This window comes from Canis lupus, chromosome 12, assembly GCF_003254725.2.
Source record: "Canis lupus dingo isolate Sandy chromosome 12, ASM325472v2, whole genome shotgun sequence".
Taxonomy (NCBI): domain Eukaryota; kingdom Metazoa; phylum Chordata; class Mammalia; order Carnivora; family Canidae; genus Canis; species Canis lupus.
The window spans coordinates 18,507,023-18,515,396 of record NC_064254.1 but is presented as its reverse complement, the minus strand read 5'-3'; the positions used below and the strand labels follow the sequence as shown (position 1 = coordinate 18,515,396).

The 8,374-nt window shown below is 39.2% G+C and overlaps 1 pseudogene; it reads right to left on the bottom strand.

The window, feature by feature from the left end:
• Nucleotides 1-394: 394 nt before the first annotated feature.
• Nucleotides 395-3,793, bottom strand: LOC125752308 (ADP-ribosylation factor 1-like; annotated as a pseudogene).
• Nucleotides 3,794-8,374: the final 4,581 nt, after the last annotated feature.

The window sequence follows — 8,374 nt, the reverse complement described above, 5'->3', positions numbered from 1 at the left end:
CCGGAGACAGAGCGATCACAGGGACCCTATGGTGACCACGCAGAATGGACCGTGGCTGGTTCTGGCCGATCTCCCCTTTCCGACGGGGCAGGGCCCACTGGTGGACGGGACTCTGGCCGCCGCTGCGGAGCCTACACTAGGCACGTTTCTCCCTTCTGTGCGTTCAAGTGTTCTCCTTTGCTCGTATTTGCAATGATTTTAAAAATGCATTGAGTTTTGGGTTAAACACCAACCACCCAAATGGGTCTCAACGTAGACGGAGTGCCCAGGGGAGGCGTGCCAGGCGGCTCCCGGAGGCCCCGTGTGCCTAAATCCCTCCTCAGCATTGCACGGTGGGTCGATTCTCTTTGCACAAAAAACAAACAAACAAACAAACAAACAAACAAGCTGAGTCCTATTGCATGGGAGTACCAGAAACTGCCTCGTTGGGAACACAAACTATTTGCATCAAGTAAAAACCCGGCTGAAGCTGCGGCTGCACATTTACAGCGTGGTGAAGTGTACTGTGCCCGACCACGGGGACCGCTTCTGGCACTGACCCCACAGGAGGGTAAGCAGGGTGCAAGGAGGGCGTGAGGGGCGCACAGGTGGCCTGAGTGTACCAGTTCCTGTGGCGCAGGCAGTACGGCCCCAGCTGGTCCGTGATCTCAGCCGCGTCGGTGGCGCTGGGAGGCCCTGCTTGTGGGCCCGCCCCCGTGCCCGCACCCACACCTGCGCCTGCACCCGCGCCCGCACCCGCACCTGCACCTGCGCCCGCGCCTGCACCGCATCCACACCTGCGCCCGCGCCCGCGCCCGCACCCGCAGGACGGCATCCCTGAGCTCCTCCTCCGCCAGCATCCCCCTGAGCTGCCCACGGCCTCGTTCACACGCTCTGGGTCGCTGCTGTCACCCACAAAGATGAAGCTGGGCGCATTCCGGAAGCAGTGGCACCGCAGAGGCCGGATCCCGGCCTGGCCGCCCAGGGTCCCCACGGGGAAGCTGATGTTCCTGCGCCCCACGCTCTCCACCTTGCCGCCTCCGGTGGGACAGGTGGTCGTCATCTCCCCCGCTTTAGGTGGTACCCGATGGCGTCTTCCCCGCAGCATCCGGGCCCCGTGACAATGCGCATTTCTTTTTTGCCAGAAAGGCCCTTGAAGAGGTTTGCAAAGATATTTCCCAAGGTGTAGACGGGTGGGAGCAACACGGGCCAGAGAAACCCTCGGCGGCCACGGCGAGGCTAATGCTCCCACCTAATATTTATTATATTTTCATTCAGTTCAGTGTCTTCTGAAATTTTCCTTGAGTCATCTTCTTTGACCCATAAATTATTTAAGAGAGTGTGTGTTTTCCCCCTAGCTTTATTGAGGTGGAATTGACAGCATTCGTATATGTCTGGGTTTTACAATGTGATTTTTTTAAAGGTATACAATTTGATGACTTAATGTATTTATACATTATGAAATGATTAGTGCAGCCAGTTTGATCAATACATTTGTCAACTCACATATCGTGTGTGTGTGTGTGTGTGGTGATAACACTGTTAGCATCAAGTACACAATACAGTATTATTAACTACAATCACCAAGCTATACATTGAGATGTCAGAACTTAACTCATTTTATAATTGGAAGTTTGACTAACATCTCCTCATTTCCACTACCCAGAAAAGCCCTGGCAGCCATTGTTCTACTCTCTGGTTTTACAAGTTTGACTTGTTTAGATCCCACATATAAGTGAGATCATACCATATTTGTCATTCTGTGATGGCTTATTTGACTTAGCGTGATGTCCTCCAGGTTCATCCAATTTGTTGCAAATGGCAGGATTTCCCTTGTGTGTGTGTGTGTGGCTGAATAATAATCCATTGTATATATCCATATCTGTCTATCTAATCACATTTTTAATCTATTTGTCTATAGACACTTAGACAAATAAATTAGGTTGTTTCTATATCTTGGCTATTGTGAATAATGCTGCAACGGATGTGGGAGTACAGACATCTTTTCAAAATACCAACTTTGTTTCCTTTAGATATATACCCAGAGGTGGGACTTCGATCATATGGTAGTTCTATTTTTAATTTTTTAAGGAAAGTTCATATTGTTTTCCATAATGGTTTACATATACACCAACAACAATGTCCAAAGATTCTCTTTCTCTACATCCTTTCCAATAATCGTGATCTCTTGGTTCTCTTTTTTTTTTTTTTTTTTTTTAATGATAGCCATCTTAACAAATGTGAGGTGATATCTCATTGTGGTTTTGATTTGCATTTCCCAGATGATTAGTGATATTGAGCACCTTTCCATGTACCTCTTGGCCATTTGTATGTCTTCTTTGGAAAAATATATATTCAAGTCCTTTGCTCACTTTAAAACCAGGTTATTTGCTTTTTTGCCATTGAGTTGTAAGAATTTATTATATATTTTTCAATATTCACCCCTTATCAGATAGATGATTGCAAATATTTTTTTCCCGTCCCATAGGTTGTCTTTTTATTTGCTGATCACTTCTTTTGCTGTATGGAAGCTTTTCAGTTTGTCATAGTCCTATTTATTTATTTTTGCCTTTTCTGCCTGTGCTTTTGGTGTCATATCCCAAAAATTATTACCAAGAATAATGTTAAGGAGATTTCCCCTCTGTTTTCTTCTAGAATTTTTACAGTTTCAGGTCTTATGTTTAAGTCTTCAATCCATTTTGAGTTAATTTTTATTTATGAGATGAGTCCAATTTTTATTCTTTTGCATGTGGATATCTGGTTTTCCCAACACCATTTAATGAAAAGACTATCTTCTTCCTATTGGGTATTCTCGGCTCCCTTGTCAAAGACTAGTTAACCCTATATGTGTGGGTTTATTTCTGGCCTCTCTACTCTGTTCCCTTGGTCTATATATCTGTTTTTATGCCAGTACTAAACTGACTTGATTACTATAGTTCTTTAATAAAGTTTGAAATTGGGAAGTGATTTAAATGCCTCCAACTTTGTTCTTCTCAAGTTTGCTTTGACTATTTGGAGTCTTTTGTGCTTCCATATGAATTTTAGAATTTTTCTATTTCTGTGAATAATGTCATTGGACTTTTGATACAGTTGTATTGTTTTATTTTAATTTTTATTATTAGAGTTCGATTTGCCAACATATAGTATAACACCCAGTGCTCATCCCGTCAAGTGCCCCCCTCAGTGCCCGTCACCCAGTTACCCCATCCCCCCGCACACCTCCTCTTCCACTACCTCTTGTTTGTTTCCTAGAGTTAGGAGTCTCTCATGTTCTCTCACCCCACTGATATTTCCCACTCATTTTCTCTCCTTTCCCCTTTATTCCCTTTCACTATGTTTTATATTTCCCATATGAATGAGACCATATGATGGTCGTCCTTCTCCGATTGACTTACTTCACTCAGCATAATACCCTCCAGTTCCATCCATATTGAAGCAAATGGTGGGTATTTGTCATTTCTAATGGCTGAGTAATATTCCATTGTATACATAGACCACATCTTCTTTATCCATTCATCTTTCGATGGACACCGAAGCTTCTTCCACAGTTTGGTTATTGTGGACTTTGGTGCTATAAACATGGGGGTGCAGGTGTCCTGGTGTTTCACTGCATCTGTAGCTTTGGGGTAAATCCCCAGCAGTGCAATTGCTGGATCATAGGGCAGATCTATTTTTAACTCTTGGAGGAACCTCCACACAGTTTTCCAGAGTGGCTGTACCAGTTCACATTCCCACCAACAGTGCAACAGGGTTCCCCTTTCTCCACATCCTCTCCAACATTTGCCATTCTCACCGGTGTGAAGTGGTTTCTCATAGCGGTTTTTTAAAAAAATATTTATTTATTCATGAGATTGAGAGAGAGGGGGGGAGAGAGGCAGAGACACAGGCAGAGGAGAAGCAGGCTCCATGCAGGAAGCCCAATGTGGGATTCAATCCCAGGTCTCCAGGATCCAGCCCTGGGCTGAAGGCGGGGCTAAACCTCTGAGCCACCCAGGCTGCCCCTCTTATAGTGGTTTTGATTTGTATTTCCTTGATGGCAAGTGATGCGGAGCATTTTATCATGTGCTTGTTGGCCATGTGCATGACTTGTTCGGTGAAATTTCTGTTCATGTCTTTTGCCCATTTCATGATTGGATTGTTTGTTTCTTTGCTGTTGAGTTTAATAAGTTCTTTATAGATCTTGGATACTAGCCTTTTATTTGATGTGTCATTTGCAGATATCTTCTCCAATTCTGTAGGTTGTCTTTTAGTTTTGTTGATTGTTTCTTTTGCTGTGCAGAAACTTTTTATCTTAAGTCCCAATAGTTCATTTTTGCTTTTGTTTCCCTTGCCTTCATAGGTGTATCTTGCAAGAAGTTACTGTGGCCAAATTCAAAAAGGGTGTTGCCTGTGTTCTTTCTAGGATTTTGATGGATTCTTGTCTTACATTTAGATCTTTCATCCATTTTGAGTTTATCTTTGTGTATGGTGTAACAGAATGGTCTCGTTTCATTCTTCTGCATGTGGATGTCCAATTTTCCCAGCACCATTTGTTGAAGAGACTGTCCTTTTACCACTGGATAGTCTTCTCTTCTTTGTCAAATATTAGTTGACCATAGAGTTGTGGACCCATTCCTGGGTTCTGATAGAGGTTGCACTGAATCAGTAGAACATTTTGGTATAGATACTATCACACTATTAATTTTCCAATTTATAAACACAAGATGTTTTTCCATTTACTTGTGTTGTCTTCAGTTTCTTTCATCAATGCCTTACAGTTTTCAGTTAAAATTATTCCTAAATATTTTATTGGTTTTGATACTACTGTAAATGAGACTATTTTCTTAATTTCTTTTACAGATAGTTTTTTGTTAGTTTATAGAAATACAACTGATTTTCATATGTTGATTTTGTAGCCTCCTACTTTACTAAATTCATTTATTAGGTCTAACATTTTTTAGGTGGACTCCTTAGGGGTTTTTGAGAGCTTGTTTGGAGGTTCTAGCAGGGGAGCGCAGCTACTCGTATACCCTTGACCGAAGAACGGTCCTCCTCTATCGGGGATGGTCGTCCTCTTCGACCGAGCGCGCAGCTTCGGGAGGGACGCACATGGAGCGGTGAGGGAGGAAGGGGACACCCGCCTAGCCAGCCAGATCAGCCGAATCAACCCTGGCGATCAATGGGGTGACAGATGTCGCAGCCAGATCGCCCTCACATCCCTTAGGGGTTTTTATATGTAAGATCATGTCATCTATAAACAGAGACAGTTTAATTCCTTCTTTTCCAATTTGAATGCTTGTCTAATTGATCTGGCTAGGACTTCTAGTAATATGTTGAATGGAAGTGGTAAGAATGGGCATCCTTGTCTTGTTCCTGATCTTAGAGAAAATGATTTCAGTTTTTCATCATTGAGCAAAATGTTACTTATTGGTTTGTCATATGTGGTCTTTATTATGTTTTAGTAAATTTCTTATATTCCCAATTGGTTGAGAGTTTTTATCATGAAAGGATGTTGAATATTGTCACATCCTTTTTCTGTATCTATTGAGATGATCATGTTTTTAATTCTTTATTCTATTCATATGGTTGTTTCATGTTTATTGACTTATATATGTTGAAACATCTTTGCATCCCAGGGATAAATCCCACTTGATCATTGTGTATAATCCTCTTAATGTGATGTTGAATTCCATTTTCTAGTATTTTATTGAGGTTTTTGTATCGTGTTTATTAGTGTTATTGCCTTGTAATATGTTTTTCTTGTAGTGCCTGTTTTATTTGGCTTTTATATATGAATGATGCTGGCCTCATAAAATGTGTTTGGAAGAGTTTCCGCCTCCTCAATTTTTGCAAAAATTAGAGAAGGAGTGCATCAATTTTTTAAGTGTTTTGTATAATTCACCCATGCTGCTCTGGTCCTGGGTTTTTCTCTTTTGGGAGATTTTTGATTATTTATTTGATCTTAGGAGTATGTTTTTAAGTTTTCATATGTTTGGAGACTTCCTGTTATCTTTCTGTTATTGATTTCTAGTGTGATCCATGTGGTCAGAGAAGAGTGTCTGAGTGATTTCAATTTTTTTTTAATTTGATGAATTTTATTTGATAGCTCAGAATATAGTCTTTCTTGTTATATATTCCATGGACACTGGAAAAGAATATGTATTCTACCGTTTGTGGAAATAGTTAATAAATGTGGATTAGATTCTGTTGACATATCATGTTATTTTCTTTTATATCTTTTCTGGGTTTTTTGGGTCTAATTTTCTATTAATTGTTGAGAGAGAGGTATTGAAATATCCAAGTGTAATTTTGGATTTTCCTATTTCTCTCTCTCTGGTAGGTCTATTAGTTTTTGCCTCACACATTTTTCTGCTTTTTTGTTTGGTGTGTACATATTTAGGATTACTATGTCTTCTTAGTAGATTGACTGCATTATCATTTTGTAATGACCTTCAGTCTCCAATAATTTTTTTTTTAAGGTTGTTATTTATTTATTCACGAGAGACACAGAGAGGCAGAGGTTGAAGAAGGAGCCAGATGCAGGACTCAATCCCTGACCCCAGAATTACGTCCTGAGCTGAAGGCAGACGTACAACCGCTGAGCCACCCAGGTGTCCAGTCTCCGGTAATTTCTTTTGCATTAAAGTCTTTTTTAAAAAAAATCTGATGTTAATATAGCCACTTCTGCTTTCTTTAGTGTTTCCATGAAATACTGTTTTCCATCTCTTTTCTTTCAACTTACCTTTATCATTGTAATTTGAATGAGTTTCTTGTAGTCAGCATACGTTTGGTATTTGTTTTTTTAATCCACTTTGCTACACCCTGTCTTTGAATTGGAATATGTAGAATATTCATAATTGATGAAGCTATTAATATATTAAGGCTTATGTCTGAGCCATGTTATTTTTTTGTTTTCTGTTTGTTTTTTTCTTTTTTCCTGTTTTTTTTTTTTTCTCTCTCTTCCTTGCTAATCCTGTAGGTAACATGGACAGTCTTAAGAATTCCATTTTGATGTATCTATTATGTTTTTGAGTATCTCTTTGTATAACTTTATTAGTGATTGTGGTAGGCATTAAATTAAATGGATATAACTTATCATAAACTACTGGTTTCATAATTTTGTGAGTTTGCATGGAGTGTAGAAACTCTACGTCTCTTTATATACTTTTCTCCTCTTTCATTCATAATTATCTTAGGTATTTTCCCATCACACATTTAAAATCACATTGGTATTATAATTGATATGCAACCCTTGAGCATAATTTAGAAAACTCAATAGGAGAAGGAAATTCTATTGTGTTTGTCCACGATTTTTTGCTTACTGTGTGTTTTCTACCTTCTTCATGTTCCAAGATTCTTCATTTTATCATTTTCCTTTTGGTTAGAGAATTTTGCTTAGCCATTCTTTTAGGGTAGTTATACTAGAGAGAAATTCTTAACTTTCTTTTTCTTGAGAATATTTTGATTTCTCCTTTATTTCTAATGGATATTTTCAGCCAATATGGAATTCTGGATTGATCTTTTTTCTTTTTTTTTCAGTACTTGGACATGTCCCATTTCCTTTTGGCTTCTCATGGGGAATCTGTTTCAAATTGTTTTTCCCCTTACAGAGAATATGTTATTTCTCTTTCATTGTTTTTCAAATTGTTTTTCCCCTTACAGAGAATATGTTATTTCTCTTTCATTGTTTTTAAGATTTTTTTTTAATCTTTAGTTTTCAGAAGTTTGACTCTGATGTGTCTAGATGTAGATATTATTGAATTTATTCTGTGTAAGATTCATCAATTACTTGAGTCTGTATTTTCTTTCTCTGGTTCAGATTGGGTTATTTCTACTGTTTTTGTTCAGTTAACTTTCTGTTCCTTTTATACTACTATTTAAAACTTTTTTTTTTGGTTGCAGATTTTTTTTTTTAAGTGGGCTCCATGCCAAGTGTGGAGCCCAATGTGGGGCTTGAACTCATGAGCTGAGATCAAGACCTGAGTTGAGATTGAGAATCAGACACTTAGGGACTGTCTGAGTGACTTAGATGGATAGGTATCTGACTCTTGATCTCAGCTTGAGTCTTGATCTCAAGGTAGTGAGTTCAAGCCCCAGCTTGGGCTCCACACTTGGCATGGAGCCTACTTAAGAGGCTGATACTTAATTGACTGAGCCATGAGGTGCCCCTGGTTGTAGATTTTTTAAACATTTTTTAAAGTATTTTTCATTTATTTGCTGAGACTCTTTCTTTCCTGAGAATTTGTATTTTTTTGTATGTTTCAGTCATTGCTTGTTGAAACATTTTCAAGATGGCTGCTTTAAATTTCTTGTCAGATAATTCTAACATCTATGTCATTTTGGTGTGATGTCTACTGATTGTCTTTTTTAAAATCCAAGTTAAAATATTCCTGGGTATTTGTAGGACAGTGGTTTT